A 25,244-nucleotide genomic window follows, 5' to 3' on the forward strand; every position below is an offset into this window, starting at 1 on the left:
TAGTGTGAGGGGACCTAATTCTTTTCCTCTTCTCTTTTTTAAGATTTTATTTATTTATTTGACAGAGAGAGAGAGAGAGCGAGCAAGCACAAGCAGGGGGAGCGGCAGGCAGAGGGAGGGGCAGGCTCCCCGCTGAGCAGGGAGCCCGATGTGGGGCTCTATCCCAGGACCCTGGGATCACGACCTGAGCCGGAGGCAGACACTTAACCAACTGAGCCACCCAGGCGCCCCTCTTTTCTTCTTTTTGATAGCCACTGTCTCTTCTCCACTAATAGCCATCCTTTCATTATCGATTTGTAATAACACCACCTTGGTTTTATACCAAATCCCATATATACATGGGCCTGTCTCTGCGCTCATTAATTCTGTTCTGTTGGTCTATGTGTCTGTCCTTGAGCTGATATGACAGTTTGTTAGCAAAACTTACTATTAATCTTTGATATCTAGGAGGACAAATGTCTCTTCTTTTATATTTGTTTAATGTTTGTTTGACTATTCTTGGTCCTTTACCTTCAGTATGAATTTTTTGGATCAACGTATCAAGGCTTATATGAACAAATCCTTTGGGATATTGAATGGAATTGTGTTGAATTTGTAAATGAATCTTGGAAGAATCGATGTTATCAATGCTATTGGGAGTCTTTCCATCTGTTTTATTTAGGTCTTCTTTTATGTTCTTTAACAAAACTAAAATCTTTTTCTCACAGAGGCTTTTTGTTAGTTTTATTTCCAGAGATCTTATAGTTTTTATGGCAAGAAGGAATGGGCTTCGTTTCTACTTACATTTTTTTAATTGGTTGTCGCTAGTGTATAGACATCTACTGATTTTATAAATTGACCTTGTATTTAACAAACTTGTAAAAGTCTCTAAATGGTTTTATTCCTTTATCCATAGATTATTTTAGGTATCTCTAATTAAACTATTAATTATCTGTAAATAACAGGATTTTTTTTTTTTTGGCCTTCCTCTCTAATTTCTAAACTTCCTATTCATTATTTTCTCTCATCTATTTCATCAGTGAGAACTTCAACAATAACTGTTAAAAGAACCATAATAACAAGCATCCTTGTCCTGTTCCTGGTTTTAAAGGGAATGTTGTTAAGGTTTCACCATTAAATGTTATGCTTGCTCTAGGTTTTAGATTGATAGCTTTTTCTGGGTTTAAAACAGTCTTTTCTATTACTAATTTGCTAGATTTTTAAAATAAATTATTAATGGGTGTTTAATTTTTATCAGTTGCTTTTGTGCATCTCTTCAGATGATTTTATGATTTTTCTCCTTTAAAATGTGAATTTCAGAAATATTTTTTCTTATTTAATAATATTTTAAGTAGTAGAATGATGTGGTTTAAAATCCAAACTGTAAAACTGACCTTATCCTCCAAACCTACTCTTCTTCCTCACTTACTTTTTGTTGTTGTTGTTAAGAAAATTTTATGATTTTATTGTATCATGAGGCATTGAAACATCCAAACAAATCAGTATCTGGGCGGTGAGGCAGGTGCTTTCTCCTTCACTTCTTTGGGTTACTAGAGCAACTTGTCAGTAGATTAAAAAAAAACAAAAAACAAGACAACCTTTTACATTACTTAAATCTTTCCAAGGCATGCGCTGGTACAACACAAACTTCTCCTGTCAGATGCAACTAGTCTAGCATCCAAACATCATGCACAATACCTCGGTAGCAGCACACTGTGCCCGCTCCCGCCGCGGCCCTGCTCATTTGTGTATGATATTTGGGGCATCTGGAGGAGTGTGAATAGTATGAGGAAGAGGAGGGAGGAGGAAACCCTGGCTGGGTGGAGGTCAGCCAAAATTGTGCAGGGCAAGCCTGAACATGTCATTGGTGCAAACCCAAGCATCGTTGATGTTCTTTAATAGGAACATCTGGTGGAACCCCATGATGGGGTCTTCATCAACCTTGAGCTGGCCCACAGCCATGCTGATGATGCAGCTATCTGGCGTGGGCTGATGGTCCTGTGCCGTGATGCTGTGCTGGATTTTCTGGAACGGAAGGCTAGACAACTTCTCCACAATGGCAGCTTTCCCCTGGAACTGCTGTCCTTCCCACGTAAGGCATGATGCATCAATATAAATTGTGCCTAGTTGGGTTCTGTCGTTATCAAGTAACTGGTAGTAATGTTGAATGAAGCTGGATCCAATCTGCTCCCAAATTGGCTTGTCTCCCATTCTGGAGCGTCACCCGGCCTAGTTGAGACCCGAGAGGCTGGCATGATCCCTCACTTCCTTTTTTAAAGAATGGTACCATCCAGGCCAAAGACTTAGGAGCTGGTCTAGGCATCGCTCACATCTACTCTGTGACCAACTCCTGTCCATTTTCTGCTTCTTAACACTTTTTCTCACCTCTCTATTCTTTTCTGGTTGCTTAGTCATTCTCCAAGTTCCCACCAGAGATGAAATTCATTTGTTTAAAAAACTTCAGTGGCTTCCTAATTCATGGGATCTGGAAGTTTGAGCCCCTTACTGTGCCCTAAGAAGGCCCTTCAGGAGCTGGCTCTTCTCCAGCGTACACCCCACTTCCCATACATCCCACTTCCCACTGATTCCCCCGCAAACCAGTCATTCCATGGGGGCTTTCTAGTGACTCCCTTTGTCCAGCTGTTCTCAGTTTTCTAGGCCCAACTCTGTGACACATATCCTGACTCCCAGATAAAGCAGACCATTTAATCTTTGTACCTCGTTCTGTCCCATACAGATCTTAATCTTTTGACATTTTATGGTCTTTATTCACTTATATATTTATTTCCCCTACTAGACTTAGTATCTTAAAGGTAGTGACTAGTTATTTTATTCATCATTGTATCCCCAGCACAGTAAAGGTATTCAGTGTATATAGAAAGGGGTGAATGGATGAACAAGGAACAAGCAAACAGGCAATAATTGAGATAAAGGAGAAAGATTATTCCAGAAGGAAAATAATATAAGCTAAAAGTTCATAAAGATTTAACTGTTACAACTGTTAATTTCATTATCTACCTTGAGCCTGAGTGGAGCCTCCAGGAACTCCAGAAATATTTCTAATGATTGACTGATTGAAACAGACTTCTTTGTATCTGCAGTGTTTTACAACTTTGTTGCCATTTTCTGTCTTTCTGTTTTTATACAGAGCTTTTTTCCATTTCCCTCTCATCTTTTTGGAGATTTTATTTTCCTTTAAGTTCATTCATGCGTCTGGTCCGTAAATGCTGAGCACCTGCTTGTGGAGGCTCAGTGCACGTGCTGGTCTGCAGCGGACCCTTGAACAACACGGGTTTGAACTGTGCGTGTCCACTTATGTGTGGATTTTTTTATAGTACAGTATCGTAAGTGTGTTTTCTCCTCCTCGTGGTTTTTGTAATAACCTTTTCTCTAGTTTACTTTAAGAATACAGCATATAATACAACCATACAAAATATGTTAATCGACTGTTTATATCATTGGTAAGGTTTCCAGTAAACAGTAGGCTATTAGTAGTTAAGTATTTTGGGGAGTCCAAAGTTATATGTGGGTTTTTGACTGTCTGAGGTTGGTGCCCCCAAGCCTTGCATTGTTTAAAGGTCAACTATAGTGAGAACCTGTCCCCACCCTGGAGAGTCTCTCTGGCTGGTTGGGGAACACAGACTTGTAAACAGACACATACAGCAGTGCTTTATATGGACACCCTAACTCTTCTCATTTTTTTACACTGTAACCCCCACCTTGTGAAGAAAGTTTGTTGTTTATTGGGGTTTTTGACAGCTGTGTTTGGTGAACAGGAGGATAAGTGGGAGCGATTGAGGATGGGGCGCTGGAAAGAGATTGTCTCCTATTTTATTTATCACCTTCTCTTCCTTGTTCCCAACTGTTAGTGTTGAAGAAGGATTCCCTTCCTCAGACTGGCAAAAAAACATATGACTAGGTTTTTGTGCTTTGGTTAGATTAGAAATTAGAAATTTAGGTCGTGTAATTCCTATTGATTTTAAAGCAAAATTCAATGAGCTTGATTTTGCCATTGTTGAGTGATGATTTACTTGGTACTTGTTTTCTTCATTTTTCATGTTGAGGAGGAGATAAAGAAAAATGTGTCTCCGAGAACGATAATCTAGAAATTGAAATGTAATGCATTTATAATGGATTGTTTATAGCATGGGCGTTAGGAAATAGGACCAACTTACTCTACAAGCCCTATGTCTAACTTTTACTAAATGTTTGCCCCATGGTGTATCTGCATGTGGTTGAAAATTGATTAATGTTATATGTGAGGTTGATGGTAGCTATTAAATATCTGATTATAGTACTAGGTGATTAGAGCATCAGGGATAGAGTTAGGTTTCTAAACCAGTGTTTTGAATAGAAAGGACTTAAATCCAAACCAGAATTTATTGTGGCACTGCCATAATTATAACTGAAGGCTTTAATAATAGACATATTAAAAACTCTTTTATTATGGAAATTATCAAACACACACAAAACTAGAACAGTACCATGAATTTCCATGTACTCATCACCTAGCTTCAATAACTGTCAGTCTCTTGCTTTTCTTGTTCCATTTCTCCTCCAAATTTTTTTTGCTCAAGTACTAAATAAAAATTTAAGACCTATCATTTCACTCATAAGTACTTAGGTATATATCTTAACAGATAAGGACTTTAAAAACATAAATGTAATATTGATATCATACCTACTAAAATTAACAGTAATCTAATGGTGCACTTTTAAAATTCAAATGAATATGTAATAAAGTCCAACTAAAGGAATTTATCAGGTTCCAATTTACCAAGTGAGGAATAGTTTGGTTTTCTTTTAACCCCCAAGTTTAGTGGGGTTTTTTGTTGTTTTTATTTTAACTAGAAACATTTAAAAGTCATTGTACTCTCTTTTAACACAATGACAAAGTAAGTAATGTGCCTGTTTTTAATGCATATTTTGTTTATTCTTGGGATACTTCACAATATACTTGTGCCCCCTCTGGGCCGGGCTCTGAGTGGTTGGAATGAATACATATGTCCAGTGAAACTCGGTATTTTTTTACTCAGGATGAACATTGCCCATTTCTTTTAAAAAGGAAAGCTGATAGGATGTCTTTTTTTTTTTTTAAGATTTTATTTATTTATTTGAGAGAGAGAGAATGAGAGAGAGCACATGAGAGGGGGGAGGGTCAGAGGGAGAAGCAGACTCCCTGCCGAGCAGGGAGCCCGATGCTGGACTCGATCCAGGGACTCCAGGATCATGACCTGAGCCGAAGGCAGTTGCTTAACCAATTGAGCCACCCAGGCGCCCCTGATAGGATGTCTTTTGCATTATGTTTTATGAATAAAATTCAGAATCCCTAGTGCTAATGGTAAGATTGATACTCTAATACTCTAGTTCTAAGCCGAGCTTTGAATTCTTAGGATAAGGGAAGTCATTTCTTATGGCTTCTAACAAATAATACTTTTTTCACTGATCCTCTTTCAGGGATTTTCTTTGTGAGGCTTTTCAAACTTACTAGGAGTCAGTGCTTTGAGCCAAATCAAAGCTTGCTTCAGCCCTGGTAAGACTTAAATGTTTTTTAAAAACGAGATTAGGGCAGACAGCTATTGTCATGCGTTTTACTCAGCTATACTGAACCATTAGTTGTCTCAGCCAGTTGGAGTATTTATGAGGGAGGAGGGAGGCAGGGAGTGTTTGTGTCTACAGAGCATATATGTCTCTGTTCTGCTCTTTACGGTACTTTGGATGTACATTTACAACTTGTCATCACTCTGCTAGGCATTATAAGAAGCAAAAAGATGACTCCTATTTTACACCAGATGGCTTTGTTAATACTTAACTTTAAAAACCCATTTAAATCTTAGTTTCTTATTACTTCTTGGTTGAAGCGAAATCATGTGGCAGAAAGACCATGTAGACCATACATATTAGCCCCTTTTGTGGAAGACTTGACTGAAAATGGGAGGCCATTTTGTGTCCAGGTGTAGATTTTGAAGACTTGCCTTCTTACTATTAAAATAAGATTTATAAAAAGAAGATAGTAGGTGGGGCGCCTGGGTGGCTCAGTCGGTTAAGCGTCTGCCTTCGGCTCAGGTCATGATCCCAGGGTCCTGGGATCGAGCCCCGCATCGGGCTCCTTGCTCAGTGGGAAGCCTGCTTCTCCCTCTCCTTCTACTGCTCCCCCTGCTTGTGCTCTCTCGCTCTCTCTGTCAAATAAATAAAATCTTTAAAAAAAAAAAAAAGAAGAAGATAGTAGGAAGGGAGAAATGAAAGGGGGGGAATCGGAGGGGGAGACAAACCATGAGAGACTATGGACTCTGAAAAACAAACTGAGGGTTCTAGAGGGGAGGGGGGTGGGAGGATGGGTTAGCCTGGTGATGGGTATTAAGGAGGACACGTTCTGCATGGAGCACTGGGTGTTATATGCAAACAATGAACCATGGAACACTACATCAAAAACTAATGATGTAATATATGGTGACTAACAAAATAAAATTAATTAAAAAAAATAAAATAAGATTTATAGTGTAAAATAGCTTTCCTTAGACTCATCTTTTTTTTTTTTTTTTTAAGCATATGGTTCTTCGCCTGTCTAGTCAAGTTCTGAGCTGTACATGCTCAAATTCTATTAAGTGCACTCTGAAGGATAGATGGGCAGGTAGATAGTAAAAAGGGTAGAATGGGTAAACTAGAAAGGACCCAGAGAAATCATCTGCTAGAATGATTTCATTACCATGTAGGGTTATATCAAAACCACTCCAAAAAGCCAATCCTTTTCGGGGCGCCTGGGTGGCTCAGTCGTTAAGTGTCTGCCTTCGGCTCAGGTCATGATCCCAGGGTCCTGGGATCGAGCCCCGCATCGGGCTCCCTACTCCGCGGGAGGCCTGCTTCTCCCTCTCCCGTTCCCCCTGCTTGTGTTCCCTCTCTCGCTGTGTCTCTCTCTGTCAAATAAATAAAATCTTAAAAAAAAAAAAAAAAAAAAGCCAATCCTTTTCTGCAAAATTTCAAGGAGGAATATTTGTTCATTTATTTAAAAGAATTTTTTTTAAAGATGATCCCCAAGCCATGTACTGTGTTCAGTTCTCTCTTGAGCCGCCACCTTCAGTCTGGAGCAGCTTCCCGGTCTTTCTTGACTTTTATAAGCTTGATACTTTGGAAAATTGTGCGCTAGTTATTCACTAGAATGTCTCTCAATTTGAGTTTGTCTGATGGTTTTGGTGATTCCTCATAAGTAGATTTAGGGTATACATTTTTGACCAGAATATATCATAGAGATGATTCTGTATTTTTCCCATTGTATCCATTCTGTTGAGGGAGTATGATTTTGATTTGTTTCATTACTGGTGATACCCACTTTGATATTTGGAATAGGGTCGTTCCTGCCAGGTTCTCCTTGCAAAGTTGCTCTATTCCTCTTGGCAACTATTAAGAGTTTGGTAGGGAGCTACTTTGAAATTATGTAAACATCCCATGCCTAATCAGTCTCAATTTATTTCATTTTTACCTATATGGACTCATGCTTTCCTATTTTATTCAGTACTCTATTTTGTTACAATCACTATTTATTTTAATGCTCAAATTAATCCTTTTTTGATCTTTGGGAGCTCCTTCAAGGTGGTTTCTGTGTCCTTTGGATGTTCCCATTAGTCTTGGGCATAACTTGCTTTTGAAACAGTAAGATATTCAGGCTCTTTTTGTACTCCTGGTTCCTTTTAGTAGAAAATGCTATGTAGAAACCAAGATCTGTGTAGTAGATGTGCTCACCACGGAGGTATCATTACCTGTAGGCCTTCTCAGCAGACAGAACTTGGGAGTATGCCACATCCACATCCATACGCACATTCGCAACTCTATTTCTAACTATGTACCTGAAAACTCTGACTCTACACCATTATTTCCACTTGCAATCCAGTACTTCAGGCTTCATTCCAGTTTTCTCTCGTTCCATTATTATAACTCCCTTCTCTGACATTGAGAAATCTGGATCCTTAACTTATTTGATCAATCCCTTTGTATGTACAAGTCTGCGATTTCTGCTGTCCCCCCCCCCCCACCCACCCCCTCCTTATGTGGATGCCCTTCTCACCCTGCTCAGGCTGTAACTCCCCATGTTAGATTGCACCCTGCTCATGAACGTCTTCCGTGGGGGCTCCAACACACCCGTACCAGGCTTCCTCTCCATGTAAATGCTCTCCTTGCCTTTCTTAGGCTCTAATGTTCCTCCCAGGGCCACCCCCTTGCTTGGTTACCCTCCTCACTTTACTTGGCCCCACTTTGCTTGGGTGGACCTTTTCTAGGCCACCCTGCACTCTGTTTTCATGGATTTACACAAAAGGAAATTGGATGACTGACAAGTACTCAAGAATTTGCCTTAATAAATGGAAAATAGAGCAAAGGTTCTCCGAATATGTTCCCTAGACCAAGAGTATCAGCATCACTTGGGAACTTCTTAGAAATGCAGAATTTTAGGCCTCATCTCAGACTTACTAAAGCAAAAGCTCTGGGAATAAGGCCCAACAATATGTGCTTTAACAAGCCCTCCAGCAGATTCTGATGCACACTAGCGTTTGAGACCCATCGTCCTAGGGAGAGAAAGAGGCTCTTCTTAGTATTCCACTCTACGTCCAGGCTCTCTCTTGCATAATGAAGATTCCCTGATTGTCAAGTCTGCCTGGGGACCATTTTTAGGGTTTTGGAGGCATCTCAGCATTTTTGACCTTTCACCTGGGTCAGACTGGAATATTTCGTTCATTTTACCAACTTTGGAAAGCCTAATCCTCCAGGGAAAATTATGAACTTGTAGAAGAATTCAACTTTGTCTTTTTGGCTTAGAGACCTTCTAATAAGGCCTAACAGAAACAGTTAAAGCAGGAATCAGAAATGGTAACAGCAATATCAAAGCAACAGAGGTTGTACAGTTTTTGTTTATTTTAAGCTCACTTACATATAAGAATGTAAATTAATGAGCTATTAGTCTCTTATATTGGGTGTATTTTCTGCAGTTATCAAAAATATGCTACACAACCCTTGTACATTATTGGTAGGAATGTAAATTGGTATAGCCCCTATGGAAGAAAATATGGAGGTTCCTCAAAAACTTAAAAATAGAACTACCATATAATCTAGCAACCCTACTTGTGGGTATACATTCCAAGGAAGTGAAAACAGGATTTCAAGGAAATATCTGCACTCCCATGTTTTTTGTAGCATTATTCACAGTAGCCAAGATACGAAAACAATTTAAGTGTCCATCAATGGATGAATAAAAAAGATGTGCTCCATATAATGGAATATTATTTAGCCATGAGAAAGAAGGAAATCCTGCCATTTGCAAAAAACATGGATGGCCTTGGGGGCATTATGCTAAGTGAAATAAGTCAGAGAAAAACAAATACTGTATGATCTCACTTACATCTGAAATCTAAGAAAGCCAAATTCATAGAAATAGAGAGTAGATTAGTGGTTACCAGGGACATGGGGGTGGGGGAGATGGAGAGATGGTGGTCAAAGGGTTCATATGTCTAGTTGTAATATGAATAAGTTCTGGGGATCTAATGTACACTGTGGTGACTACAGTTAACAAGATTGTATTATATATGTGAAAGTCACTAAGAAAGTAGATCTTAAATGTTCTCGTTACAAAAAAGAAGTGGTAATTATGTGACGTGTTGGAGTTGTTAGCTAATGCAGTGGTGGTTAATTATATTACAGTATATACATATACCAAATCAACATGTTGTATGGCTTAAACTTAAACAGTGTTATATGTCAGTTATATCTCAATAAAGCTGGGGGAGAAATAAAGTCCTTAACATCTTCTAGAATATTAAAAATATGTGCCTCGCAAATTTGACTTCTATAGACATGGAGGTTTACATTTCAAGTGAATAAGGCAGGTTCTGTAGTAAAACAATTTGACAAGAAAATCTTACCTTTTTTTCTTGAATGGCATGAAAATACAAACAAAAATAAGTGTTATTTATGCTAGAGAACCAAGCATAGTCAATTCAGTATTATGGCCTTCACCTCAACTGGATTAGCCTAGAAATCTGTTCTTTGTTTAGATATATTCTTTATCCTTTAGCTTTTCTATCAGCAGAAAAGGATAATTTTCATAGTACCTGAATTAAAAATATTTTCAATTAAAATTAAAAGTTCCCTTAAAGTAAAGTCGATTTCCCTTCTTAAAAGGTGATTAATATTTCTGGTTTTTCACTCTATTGTCAAAGGAGACCTTTGTTACTGTTTTTCACAAAATCTTTATAAATGTTTCTGGTTCTCTGTTCTGAGTGCATATGCATAAAAATTTTGAAAATATCTAGGTGTGTTACCTTTGACTTTTTTGGACTAGAAACAACAGATATATTAAATACATACCTGCTCAAATTTACAAAGTCTAGGAGATGAAGTAAATCACTTAATAATGGCTTTGGCTTAATTTTGTCTGGTCCTTATATATTTGTATTTGTAAATAATCCCTTGAAAATATATCTCAGGGGGGTGCCTGGGTGGCTCAGTCGTTAAGCGTCTGCCTTCGGCTCAGGTCATGATCCCAGGGTCTTGGGTTTGAGGCCCACATCGGGCTCCCCGCTCGGCGGGAGGTCTGCTTCTCCCTCTCCCACTCCCCCTGCTTGTGTTCCCTCTCTCGCTGTGTCTCTCTCTGTCAAATAAATAAATAAAATCTTTAAAAAATATATATATATATATATATATCTCAGGAAATTGTTAGCATTGAAAAAGGAAATTTGAGAAACTTTCATACTCCAAAATTTATGGTAATAGATTTTTAAATTTATGACTTTATCATTTGTGATTTCAACACTTTTATGAGATTCTCCTAAGAGCCATAACACTAACATTCTATAATCTTGCAAAAGTACTAATTGTCAGTATATGCCCTATGAGTCTGGGTAAGGAGCAAGTCTTATGAGACCAGTGGTCTTTTTCAGCATCTAGATTTCAACTTAACTTTGCTTCTGGGGGAAAACGTGTCCAAAGAGAAAACCAACCACTAGGGCTGATGGTAGAATTGATGAGAACACAAAGGCCAAGAAATTATGTTTTTTTAGCAAGAAAAGAGCAATTTGGATTAAGTTAAAGCGTGCTTTAACTTGTCAGATTTCATAATACTTTCTATGTTATGCACCTAAATCACTGTATACTTTATAGAGACAACAAAGTGCTTCATAAAACGATTTTAATTATTATGGTAGCCAGGAAAAAATTGCTTACAAAAAGAGAAAGAAAAAACATTTACGGAGTATTGGAAGGTGCCACAACTTATCAATTACTTGGTTTCATACTTGTAGACTCACCTTGGGTCCCAAGAAGTCACTTTCATTTTTTTCAAATATTAATCTGCATCTTATAGCTTAATTTATTTGTTACATCATAAGTGACACTTACAAAGTCTCAGGACAACCCTCATGTACATCAAGGTCTATAGTAGTGAAGGAGGGGAAGGAGAGTTAACCATATTTTTTTAATAAGATTAATTATAAAATAGCAATACTTCATTTAAAAAAAGTTACCGGGCAGTTAGAAACTCTGTCTTTTTCATAAACATTGGTATTACCAGTACCCGTACAAGATGATAAGTAGGTCCTCAATATGTGCTTCTTGATGTAAACAGATTTTACTTGAATCAACAGTGAAAACTGGATATCCTAACTTGGAGCTCCTCTGTAGTTTATCCTCATAATCTTGTTTTGGAAATATCCCCGTGGAGACTGTGGTAAGAATAAGAAACCCATATAGGCCCCAAAGGTCTATTCTAATATTCCTCCTTATCTTGTTGGCTAATGCTCTTGACACCATTCTGTTGAAGTGTATTAGATTATGTTCAGGTTTTGTATTTGCCTGAGGCATGTGTAAGTAGAAGCCAAGTTATAGTGAACAATTTGGAATAACAACCTCTCCATAAAGAGTGAAAAAGTACCTCAGAGATAGAATTAAGTTATGGGGGTGACTGGGTGGCTCAGACGTTAAGCGTCTGCCTTTGGCTCAGGTCGTGGTCCCGGGGTCCTGGGATCGAGCCCCACATCAGGCTCCCGAGCCCCACATCAGGCTCCCGAGCCCCAAATCGGGCTCCCTGCTCCACAGGAAGCCTGCTTGCTTCTCCCTCCCCCTGCTTGTGTTCCCTCTCTCACTGTGTCTCTCTCTGTCAAATAAATAAAATCTTTAAAAAAAAAAAAAAAATTAAGTTATGGACATGTAAAACAAAAAGAATTTCTCTTTCTTTTTTAGCCTTCCCATATGTTTAAAAGGATGGCATTCATTTCAGTTATTAATAAGGATATTTCCCTGTGAGCTTAAAGCTTATAACACAGATTTCCACCTATAAAACATCCTACATATATGTGTTCTAAAGTCTTTATGTGTAGAGGGGAAATGAGTAATCTTAGACAAGTTCTGGCCTGTCCTTTTTAATGACAGTAGCTAAAGAAACATGGGTATACATCTCCATTTGAACTCAGGAACCAAGGAGATTTGAATAGCAGTACTCTATGTTTATGGAATTTTTTTACGAATGCTGTAATTTTTTTTTTATAAATGCTATAATGTAAAATTGGTAGAATTTTTTTACAAAAGTCTAGGTCTCTAGATATAGCTGACAATCTTCATATAGTTTCTTGTAATAAAATATAATTAAGTAGTGGGGCTTTTTTTGTTTTTTTTTTGTTTTGTTTTAGAAAGCACACATGAACACGGGGGTGGGAGGAAGGGAGCGGCAGGGGGAGGGAGAGAGAGAATTTTAAGCAGGCTCTGTGCCCAGCACGTAGCCCCACATGGGGCTCAATCTCACAACCCTGAGATCATGACCTGAGCCGAAATCAAGAGGTGGATGCTTAACCCCCTCAGCCACCCAGATGCCCCTAATTAAGTAGTTTTTTAAAGTTAAATTAGATCTCTCCTTACCCTCTCTTTTCTCTTTCCTCCCTCAGTTTAATTAGTCCCTCCATACTTTTTCCATGTCCAACATTTGGAGGTGTGTGACATCACAGTGACTTGATGAGGCGCACTCTTCATTTCACTGCATTTCCTACCATAGCCATTTGTTTTAAAATGATATATAAGGGGCATCTAGGTGGCTCAGTCGGTTAAACGTCTGACTCTTGATTTCGGGCCAGGTCATGATCTAGGGTGGTGAGATGGAGCCCCACATGGGGCTCCCATGCTGGGCAAGGAGTCTGCTTAGGATTCTCTCTTTCTCTCTCTCTCCCTGCTGGCCTACACGCACACACTCTCCCTTTCTCTCTCTCTCTCTCTGAAAATGAAATGATATATGATATTGGGGCACCTGGCTGCCTCAGTCTGTAGAGCATGTGACTCTTGATCTTGGCATCATGGGTTTGAGCCCCCTGTTGGGTGTAGAGATTACTTTTATTTTATTTATTTTTTTCCCAAAATGATCTTTTAAAATTTATTTTATTATGTTATGCTAGTCACCATACATTACATCATTAGTTTTTTTTTTTTTTTTTTTTTTTTTTTTTAAGGATTTTTTATTTATTTATTTGACAGAGCGAGAGAGCACAAGCAGGGGGAACAGTAGAGGGAGAGGGAGAAGCAGGCTCCCCGCCAAGCAGGGAGCCCGATGTGGGGCTCGATCCCAGGACCCTGAGATCATGACCTGAGCCGAAGGCAGACGCTTAACCATCTGAGCCACCCAGGCGCCTCCTACATCATTAGTTTTTGATGTGGTGTTCCATGATTCATTGTTTGCATATAACATCCAGTGCTCCACGCAATACATGCCCTCCTTAATACCTATCACTGGGCTAACCCATCCCCCCATACCCCCTCCCCTCTAGAACCTTCAGTTTGTTTCTCTGAGTCCATGGTCTCTCATGGTTAGTCTCCCCCTCCGATTTCCCCCCCTTCGTTTTTCCCTTCCTTCTCCTAATGTCCTCCATGCTATTCCTTATGTTCCACAAATAAGTGAAACCATATGATAATTGACTTTCTCTGCTTGACTTATTTCACTTAGCATAATCTCCTCCAGTCCCATCCATGTCGATGCAAATGGTGGGTATTCATCCTTTCTGATGGCTGAGTAATATTCCATTGTATATATGGACCACATCTTCTTTATCCATTCGTCTGTTGAAGGGCATCTCGGCTCTTTCCACAGTTTGGCTATTGTGGACATTGCTGCTATGAACATTGGGGTGCATATGGCCCTTCTTTTCACTACATCTGTGTCTTTGGGGTAAATACCCAGCAGTGCAATTGCTGGGTCATAGGCTAGCTCTATTTTTAATTTTCTGAGGAACTTCCAGACTGTTTAAGTGGCTGTACCAACTTGCCTTCCCACCAACAGTGTAAGAGGGTTCCCCTTTCTCCACAACCTCTCCAACATTTGTTGTTTCTTGCGTGGTCAGTTTTTGCCATTCTAACTGGTGTAAAGTGGTATCTCAATGTGGTTTTGATTTGAATTTCCCTGATGGCTAATGATGATGCACATTTTATCATGTGTCTGTTAGCCATTTGTATGTCTTCTTTTGAGAAGTGTCTGTTCATGTCTTCTGCCCATTTTTTGACTTGATTATTTGTTTTTTGAGTGTTGAGTTTGAGAAGTTCTTTATAGATCTTGGATATCAGCCCTTAGAGATTACTTTTAAAAAATGACATGTGATATTGGAATTGTGAAAGATAGCAAAGTACTCGATCCAAAGGAGTGTACTTCCTCATCTAGTTAAACCATTTCTGTAAACCATATACGGTAAATTATTTTTTTTAAAGATTTTATTTATTTACGTATTCATTTATATTTTAGAGAGTGCATGTGAAAGGGGAGGGCAGTAAGGGAGGGAGAGGAAGAGGGAAAGAATCCCAAGCTGACCCCGCACCTAGAACAAAGCCTGAGATCATGACCTGAGGCCAAATCCAAGAGTCCATCACTGACACCCAGGCGCCCCTCCCCGTTGTAAATTATTACAGTGGGGGAATTTATTAGGGAAAACATCATTTAAAAATTTTAATAGCCACGGGGCTCCTGGGTGGCTCAGTTGGTTAAGCGACTGCCTTCGGCTCAGGTCATGATCCTGGAGTCCCTGGATCGAGTCCCGCATCGGGCTCCCTGCTCGGCAGGGAGTCTGCTTTGCCCTCTGACCCTATCCCCTCTCATGTGTTCTTTCTCTCTCAAATAAATAAATAAAATCTTAAAAAAAAAAAAAGCACTTAAAATAAATAAATAAATAAATAAAAATTTTAATAGCTGCAATATACTGTCATTGGCGGCTCTCAGCTGGTATTCGAACAGCTGCAGTCCATGGGGGCTTTCCCTTTCAGCTGCTGGAGGTCTTTCAATTCCTGTTCCCATGGAAATGAGGAGGCTGGACCTGCAGAAGGGAAGTGAGGGTTGAAATGCACATTTCCCCATACCTTATTTTTCTGGCCTCCTCACAGTTGCCATGGAAATGGGAACATAAATGCCACTCCACCCCAAGCTTTGGAGAGCAGTCATTCATGTGTAAACAGCAGTAGAGGGACGCGAAACAGGCATAAGAGAAAAGCCAATCTTAGGGTCTTTCCTTTATCTGTGTGTGGCCAAACCTAATTTCAGATTATTCTCATTTGATCTACTCTGAGCATTCAAAATGATTCAGTTATTTTTTAGAAAGTTAGTTTGATATTACCATTTTTCCACAATGAGAATTCTCTTACGATTGTCAGATATATATCTATTCTCCATGTGTTAAGCATTCACTATGCATGATGTTTTTACTTTTTTCTTATGTCTTCCCCCCACCCCCCTGCCCAAAATTAAAGAAATGAATTTCAATTTAGGGAAGAGCATCCAACTGCATAGCATAAGAAATCTCCCAAATAGTCTCATTCTCATGCACCGTTTCAGAAATTGCCCCACAGAGCAGAGGTAATTATTGGCTCTGTCAAACATATCAAGGAAAACTGCCATTTTTAATTGGTTATCACAATCTTCTCATTTAGGTAACAAAAATATCCTATGTTAAGTGGATTTCTGTGTCTTTCCACTTATCAGCTCTGTGTCATCACATACCTCCTGTAATACCCATACTCAAAGAAAATATATGGGCATAGTCTTCATCTGTTTTTCTTATTCTAATGTTGTAACTAATTAACAAACTCCACTTGAACCACCAGACATTAAGAATATGCTTAACTGAACAAATCGGCTTTAGGCATTGACTAAGTATTCAGCTTTGTGTTAGGTGGAAGCACGTAGATACCAAGTTTAAATAAGGAAGGGTTTTGGTGTTGGTTTTGTTTTTTTTGCCTTCAGGTATCCTAATCAGGAAAATTCATACCCCAGGAAAAGCTCCTTACCAGCCATATGTGATGATTAAATGAGTGGTGTAGACAAATTCTGAAGAAGTTTAAGGAGGGGAGGGCTCATTGGGCCTAACTGAAATGACAGGACACACTTGCTTTAGACTTTTCTGCTTCTCATGGGTCTCCCTTTCCATTTCTCCTGTCATCTTCTTCACAAAGGCCTTTTCTCCTGATCTGTTTTTTTTTTTTTTTTAAAGATTTTATTTATTTATTTGACAGAGAGAGAGGCAGCGAGAGAGGGAACACAAGCACGGGGAGTGTGAGAGGGAGAAGCAGGCTTCCTGCGGAGCAGGGAGCCCGATGCGGGGCTCGATCCCAGGACCCTGGGATCATGACCTGAGCTGAAGGCAGACGCTTAACAACTGAGCCACCCAGGCGCCCCTCTCCTGATCTGTTTTTTAAAACTTCCTAAATATTCTTTCAATTGCCACCTTCCTCCTTTTCTTCACCCTCCCTCCTAATTTAGTGTAGATACACCATCTCCAGATGAACATTCTTACCAGCACAGTTTCAATCCTTCTATCCCCTTGCCACCTCAGTGACCTCTTACCATTACTGGAACAAGAGTTTTTCAAAGATAGCTCTAAGGTCAAATATTCTGTTTCCTAAGCCCTATAAGCTACTAACACAATCAAAACATTTTTAGCATTTTAGGTTCTTTCGTCTTCCAAATTGCTTCTCACATCCAGAATGGACCCGAACATCTGTTAAGACCATGTGCCCGATTTTTATTTCAGAAAATATGGTCACTGAACTAGCAACTACCAAAATAGATTCCTGCTTTCATCAACTGGTGGTGACCTAGATCTGATGAACTGGCTTTGGTGCCTTCTTTCCAGCCTGCTCTGCAGATGCCGAACACCAGGGTCTCTAGCTCCCCGCCCGGACAACTGCTCAGCACAGTTAGCAGGCCCACACTTCAGCTCCATACCTTTGCTTACAGCAGTTTCCTTCTGCTTTCCTTTATGGAATGAGGAAAGAAATAAGCAATAATGAGCTGTTTTTTTCTTTATCTTGTTCCTCTCTGTAACTATTACAGTTCTACCTACTGTTTGTTATATACTCTGCAATTTACATTAAAATACTCCAACCTACACAGTGTGATAAAACGTGTGTTAAAATACTCCAACAAATAAAATATTTTTAAAAGGGGGGTGGCGCCTGGGTGGCTCAGTCGGTTAAGCGTCTACCTTCGGCTCAGGTCATGATCCCAGGGTCCTGGGATCGAGCCCCGCATCGGGGCTGGGAGCCTGCTTCTCCCTCTGCCTCTGCCACTCTCTCTCTCTCACAAATAAATAAATAAAATCTTTTTAAAAAATTAAAGTACTCCAACTGTGTGATAAAATGTGTGTTAGTTTTAGTCTGCACTTTGGACTTGATTAATATTTCAAGCATCCTGATACGGGAATACAGTCTAGGGTTAGTCGGTTGGCATTAGAAAAAACCCTAATCAGGAGGTAACTACTGTAAATTTATCCTACTTATATTTAAATCTACACCAGAGGGTTTTCTAATTAGCATAAAGGATGTCAAATAATTTTAAATTGGATTGGCTAGAAATACTACATAGGCCCCTCTAGCCTTGCATGGATCACATGGACGATTCCGGCAGGCCAGGCCGTCTAACACCTGCAGAACAGCACCCGACGCAGAGCACTCTGGGCTTGCTTACCACCTACAAATGCTGCTTTCTCCCTGGTGGAAAGATAGTGGGGAGGAAACCTGTGGCCTTGCTTATGTCCAGTCCTTGGAAGCTACTGATACCAAAAAAAAAAGGAGGCAGGGGAGGAAGGAAAAGGAAGAAAGATCCTGACACTTGTGAATGGTCAATAGCAAAATCTCCCCTGGGGACAATGCTTACAGGCTAGCTCCGCCTTAGAGTCTGTCCTAAATTTCCTGGTGAGTTTGTGAAAACATTCTCCTCTAAACCATAAGAGCAGGAGGCTTCTGTTTCCATGATGGTATTAATCAAATTTTAAAGTTTATTTTGAATTTCTTGATGAAATTGTTGTGTCCTAGCTGTCTTTGTATCCGAGAGCATTTGGCACAGTGTCTTGCACAAAGTAGGTATTTGTGGAATTAATGAGCACATACATGCACTTCTTACTTCTGTAAGGAACAGATCCAGCATTGGGTCATGGGGACCCTGAGAGCCAATATATGGGTTCCAGAGTTCCATTCATTAGCTGTTCACAGTTCTCAGGGAGTCGGTAGGAGCTGTCCATAACCATGGTGGCTCCAGCTGGTCATCAGTACAAGATGCGCGGCATGGTCATCAACAGCAAAGGAAAGTAGCGCTGTCTGTGTCATCTCCTTTCAGAAATTCATACCGAAATGTATTTCTCATTTCTGTTCCTGACAATTCTGACTCTAGATATAAAGATGGAAAAATCTTTAGGAAAATTATTTTTCTTGTGTATCTCTTAGCCAGTTTGAGGCAGATATGATATATGGCTGAGTAGATAAAAAAGGTTAAAGTGACAGCAGAAGACCTGGGAGGAAAAAGGGCATAAGTATAGCATATAGATTTTTTTTTTAAAGATTTTATTTGTTTATTTGACAGAGAGAGACAGCGAGAGAGGGAACACAAGCAGGGGGAGAGGGAGAGGGAGAAGCAGTCCTCCTGCCAAGCAGGGAGCCCGATGTGGGGCTCGATCCCAGAACCCTTGGATCATGGCTGAGCTGAAGGCAGACGCCCAACGACTGAGCCACCCAGGAGCCCCTAGCGTATAGATTTTTAAAACAAAGCAAAATGAAACAATGCTAGTCAAATGGTAATATAGTATAGTAGTTCAGCGAGGGCTTTGGACCTTGGCTTCCTGGATTGGAATGAATCCCCACCTTGCTAGCTGTGTGACCTTGAGCAAGTAAGTTATTTAACCTCTCTAGGTCTCTGTTTTCTTCTCCTTAAAGTGAGGATAATAATAGCACCTACCATGGGGCTCCTGGGTGGCTCAGGCGGTTGAGCGTCCGATTCTTGGCTGGCTCAGGTCATGATCTCCAGGTCATGGGATCAGCCCCACCTCAGGCCCTGCACCAGGGGGGACTCTGCTTCCCCTCTCCCTCTCCCTCTGCCCTCTCCCCCTGCCCTCTCCCCTGCTCGTGCATGCTCTCCCTCTCTCTCTCTCAATAAATCTTTAAAAAATAATAATAGCACCTACCTCATTATGTGAGGCTAAAATAAATTAATACATCTCAAGCATATAGCATTTGGTGCCTGGCATATAGGAAGTGCTGGGTATGTTTGCTATTTCTATAGTGATATGGCCAAATCATGGCTCTAAAGGCAGAAGAAGACTAATTTCAGTCTGTTTACCTCAAGTGAATAATCTTCATGCCTTGAATCTCCCACAAATTGGTGCTTATACTCTCATGTGAAACTTACCACATTCTACCCTAAATTACAGAATTATTTGTAAGCTCCTTAAAAGCAAAGACTGTCTTCTTTGTCTTCCTCTTAGCGCCCAGAAGAGTGCTTACATAACAGCCTGGCTTATACAATAGCTCTTTAATAACTGTTTGGGGAACTATAAAGGAGACAGAGCAGGTTGGTCCCTGAGGTTGGTCCCTGGAGGCCCTGTTCCTTGGGTTTGTGCCTGTGTGCCTCCCATATTTCTTCAGCCTCAGCTAGCCTTTTCTGTCCCGCCGGCGCTTCAGCTGGCCTATGGTCCCTCAGACTAGCCCTCTTTTCCAGAGTCAGCTTCATGGGCATGCGGCCAGTCCAGTTGCACAGGTCCCTACACTTGGTTGAATGCTCTACCATCTTGAAATGACCACTCTTTAAACAAGGGGTCTCAATTTTCATTTTGTACTTGTCCTGGCAAATTATGGAGCCAGTCTGGCTCTTTTCCATCCTGTGCTCTTTGTTCCCCCTCTGCTGGGAACACTTCTCCACACACTGCACTGGCTAACTTACTCCTCACGTTCATTGTCACTCCTTGGAGACGCAATCAAAATTAGAGCTGCATGCGCCATCATCCCTCCATCTTTACGCTTCCCTCGCAGCACTTAGCTTACTTGTAAGGGCAGCGTTGATTTAAATCGTGTGATTATTTCTCTAAAGACTCTCTCCCCACCAGACTGTTCCTGGACGGCTATGCCTGCTACATAGGAGGTAGTCCATAAACATGTGTCGAATGAGTGAGTGAATGGATGATTTTTAAAAATGCAAAGTAGGGATGAGTTTTCCTTCCCGTGTTCAAAAGTGATGTATACAAATGGCAAAGCGGCCATCATGCAGGATGATCCTCTGCTGCTGTGGACTAATCAATTTTACTTCCTGCCTTTAAAGGCAGATGAATACAGGAAAAGCTCCCATTTCTCTCTCTTTCCCACTGTTTTGTCCCTCTCAGTCTGGTAGAGTAAAGCTGAATCTTTCTAAAGACAGAATTATTCAGATTGTCTCAGCGTATTAGTCTTGAATTAAATGTCTTATGGCACAAACATCTACAGCCTTCCACCTACTATGAGAACTCTTAGCAAGAGATATATATTTACTTTTGTTTTAATTGCCAACAACAACTGACACAAAAGTACTGTTTTGGATTTCTTTGCATTCCGTGCTGCAAAGGTCGCTATTATTATAATGAACATAGCATTTGATTATAATAAAGAACAGTGTCCTGCTTGGTTCTCTTGCCATTCCTTCTCTCCCATATCATTGTCTAGTTTTAAATAAGCTTGATTAGCTTGCTTTGAATGCATAGCTATATCAGCTTTCTGCAGCCCAGTTTTGGGACTACATCTGGTTAATCTACTCCCTGGAATCAGACCAGCACCACTCAACATGTAACCAGATTTAGGGTATTACATACCATCTTACCGTCTTAATTTTTAGCACTCGGTAGTCATTCTGTTATTTCCTAAGCACTATAATAAAAAATTTAAGTGATAAATTTCTAACTAAAACTTACTTGGAAGTGGAATTTTACTTAAGATATTTCAGTGGATGTTGAGCGTCTCTCCCCAAAATCAAAGAAATAAGAAACATCCATTATGGTATACTAACTTTTTTTTTTTAATTTTTTAAAATTTATTTATTTGACAGAGAGAGACAGCAATAGAGGGAACACAAACAGGGGGAGTGGGAGAGGGAGAAGCAGGCTCCCCGCTGAGCAGGGAGCTCGATGTGGGGCTCGATCCCAGGACCCCGGGATCATGAACTGAGCCGAAGGCAGATGCTTAACGACTGAGCCACCCAGGCGCCCCTGGTATACTAACTTAAGATATTATTGCTTCTTAATTTTTACAAAGAGAAAATAACAGAATTTTCATAATTCAATCTAAAGTTGAGGATATAATGGGTGCCTGGGTGGCTCAGTTGGTTAAGCGTATGCCTTCAGCTTGGAAGCGGGGAGCCTGCTTCTCCCTCTGCCTGCCCTCCCCCTGCTTGTGCTCTCTTTCTCTCGCTCATTCTCTCTCTCTAATAAATAAATAAAATCTAAAAAAAATAAAGAGGATACAGTGAGATAAGAATTCTTACTACTAAAAAGATAAACAGGCAAATGTCTTTTTTTTTTTCTCTCCTTCAAGTGCAAAGAATCTGAGAAAAATAGATTTAAAAGCCAGTATAGTTGTGCTAGTGAACAAGCTGCAGGTGTTGCACGTGGGTGCAGAAAAGAACTGGGCAGTTTTTGTACAAATCAGGATGAGAAGCTGTGGGGACAGAAAGAAAGAAATCTAAGAAATCATACACAGAGAAGAAAGGCATTCTCAATGAAACAATAGGCCTCGAAAAATGTTCCGTCTAAGCGCTGCCTGTTCCCAGTACCTGAAGTTAATTTGCTTTACCCTGTAAATCTCCTGAGTGGTTTCTGCCTCAGTACTTTTCTTCAGGTGGCTGGGAGAGGAGGAAAATATAGGATTTCAGTCTGCCACCTCTTGAGACTTTATAAAATTCTATACAGGCTTCTCCCAGAGTTAAATTCCTGGTTCAACCACCCTAGGGTCTGTTTTACCTTCTCTTTTTTCTGGCTTGCCTAGAAAATTTGGGGTGAAGGTGTTTATACTTTTCTGAGCTCCTGCTTGATGCTAGGTAATATGGCTGATATCTTAGGTTCGTTATCTCCTACTCGTGTGTTAAAATAGTATCTCCGCCATCCTGCAGTTGACTAGCTGGGTTCGTTGAAGCCGGTTACTGATGAGAAGGGCCCTGGGTTTGAGAGCTGTGTGTGCCGGACAGTGACGGGCAGTGTAAAGGACAGGCATGGAACATATTGCAAGTATGGCTTGACCTTGGAGCCAGAAGGCCTGTTGGGTCAGTCATTATTATGGTCCCTTTTCATGTTACTTAGTTTTCCTCAGTATATTTATTTTATAGCTATGAGTACAGTAGACCCAACTCAACTTTGTGAGGCTTACATAATACAAAGTATGTTAAGTGCTTAGCCCAGTGCCCTGGCCTGCATTATGTGCTCAATAAAAGGAGGTGGTCACAGTAGTTGTGATTTGTGTTACCCTCATTTTTTTTTTTTTTAAAGATTTTATTTATTTATTTGACAGAGAGAGAGACAGCGAGAGAGGGAACACAAGCGGGGGAGTGGGAGAGGGAGAAGCAGGCTTCCCGCCGAGCAGGGAGCCCGATGCGGGGCTCGATCCCAGGACCCTGGAATCATGACCTGAGCCGAAGGCAGACGCTTAACGACTGAGCCACCCAGGCGCCCCTGTGTTACCCTCATTTTAAAAAATAAATAATTGAAGCTCTGAATAAGAGGTTTAAGTGATTCATTTCTAGAATTACATAGCTAGTATTTGACAGAGAAGGATTTCAAATGCAAGCCTATTTAACCCTAAACTACTCTACATATAATATTGAAGAGAAACTCTATTGCTTAAATAATTATTCTTGAAGCATATGATTTTTCCTTATCTATCTATCTATCTGTCTATTTAAAGTGGGCTCCATGCCCAGCCTCACAACCCTGAGATCAAGACCTGAACTGAGATCAAGGGTTGGACTCTTAACCAACTGAGCTACACAGGCACCCTGATTTTTCCCTTTTAAACTTCATTGCGTCCTTACAGCTGAACCGTTTATATAATAGAGTCTTGAAATATTTTCAAACATTAAAAATAGTCCTTCCTGATATTACAAATTTATTCTCTCCTAAAGTTTATTTATAAATTGGTTGTTTGAAACACAGAATGGATATTCCCTTAGAAACTGGTGATTATGTTCTCAGGCCAGTTCATTAAAAGCCTCTCTAGCTTGTGCCCCACTCCCTTAGCACTTGATAAATTCCATGGTTTTCAAATGGAGAATACAGTATAGCAGAATTGCCTGAGGTTTATAAAATTAGAGGTGCCTGATCATACCTTAGACCTTCCAATTAGAATCTTGAGGTGAATATGCTGAATCCATCCCAACAGAAGCAACAGCATACTCAAAATCCCAAGATAGGACAGAATATGATGTGCAGAAACAAGTAAAAGAAGCCAGTATGTCTATGGTAGAGACTGGTGACCCCTAAACTCTTTTGATTATGCATCCCTGTCAGTAAAAGTAATTTAAGCACATACTTCCAATATACATATTCCAATGTACATATTCATTTTTTAATAAATTAATGGGCACAAAAAATAGACATTTTAAGAAGATCAGGTTAAAAAAACAGAAAGAAAGAAAGCTGGTTAAAAAATAGAACCTAGAGGGGCACCTGGGTGGCTCAGTTGGTTAAGCGGCTGACTCTTGATTTTGGCTCAAGTCATGATCTCAGCGTCCTGGGATTGAGCACTACATTGGGCTCCTTGCTCAGCAGGGTGTCTGCTTCTCTCTCTCTCCCTCTGCCCCTCCCCCTGTGTGTACTCTCTCTCTCTCAAATAAATAAAATCTTTTAAAAAAATAGAACTAAAAATTCTAATAATTGCCTTTTGCATCTATTTGGATCCTTTCATGTACTTCCTGGGATGGTTGAACCCCAATTTTGCAAAATACAGGCATAGAGAGTGAGAGGGGGAAAGTAGATAGAGACCAGATCCTATAGGACCAGCAGAGTTATGTCAGGTATTCCTCTCTTTGTCCTAAATGCAACAGGAAGCAATTGAAAAATTTAGGAAGAGGAAAGATAACAGATTCACATTCTGAAAAAACGTTGGCTGCCCTATGGAAAAAAGTTTTGGAGTAGAGCAAGGACAGATACAGAGAGCCCAGTTTGGAGCTTATTGCAGTGATGAAAGGGGATTATGGCTTGAACTTGGGCAGTGTCATTAGGTTCAAAAGAAGAAGACAAGCTAGGAGACATTTGGAGGCATGTTCTGTAGAATCTAGTGATTGATTTCATGATCCTTGGTCGGGGGAGGGGTCACAGATGACTTTGGGGTTTCTGGCTTGAGCATCTGGATGGAAGACGAACAGTGGGAGGACTGGTTGGGGTTAGACAGTGGGTGATGTGTCCAGGTTTAAAATGTCTCCTATGTGAAATATCTAAAAGATGATATGAAGTTAGCAGGTGGATAGGTAGGTTGAGTTCAGCTAGAAACTATAAAATAGAAGTTGTCAGCATTTGGATAGTAAAGAAATTACTCCACCTCCAAATGTCATTTATTGATAGGAAAGCTCAAGCAGAATACCAAGGAGGTCCATAAAAAAAAGTAAATGAGATTAGATTCATAGGACTGGAGATGAGAAATTAGAAATGAATAGTTAAGCAGTTTCTATAAAATGCCACGGTTTCTTAAATCTGCTACAGCATGGGGAACAGACAGCTTATATTAGAATGTGGTAAAGAAAGTAGAAATTGGTATTTCAGAAGCTTTCATAGATACTTTGATGAGCATACTACATTCAGGATTGAGCCATGAATGTTGGAAAGTGACTTGCATCATACAATTATTCATTAATGAGTCCAGGAATCTGTCACAGGTGTGTGCACCATTAGGCTTGAGTCATTGGAAAGCTGAACATGCCGGATGAGATGAGGCAGGTGCCACACTGCAGACTATGATGTGTGAATTCAGGAAGAGAATGCCTAGTAATT

At 40.1% G+C, this 25,244-nt stretch overlaps 1 protein-coding gene and 1 pseudogene across 7 annotated transcripts in view; one reads left to right on the forward strand and one right to left on the reverse strand.

Annotated features, from left to right (window-relative positions):
- Positions 1 to 25,244, forward strand: part of RABGAP1L (RAB GTPase activating protein 1 like) — a 748,424-nt gene that overhangs the window by 683,403 nt on the left and 39,777 nt on the right. The window lies entirely within an intron of this gene.
- LOC118551635 (nuclear transport factor 2 pseudogene) lies at positions 1,409 to 2,231 on the reverse strand (annotated as a pseudogene).

Source organism: Halichoerus grypus, chromosome 7, assembly GCF_964656455.1.
Source record: "Halichoerus grypus chromosome 7, mHalGry1.hap1.1, whole genome shotgun sequence".
Taxonomy (NCBI): domain Eukaryota; kingdom Metazoa; phylum Chordata; class Mammalia; order Carnivora; family Phocidae; genus Halichoerus; species Halichoerus grypus.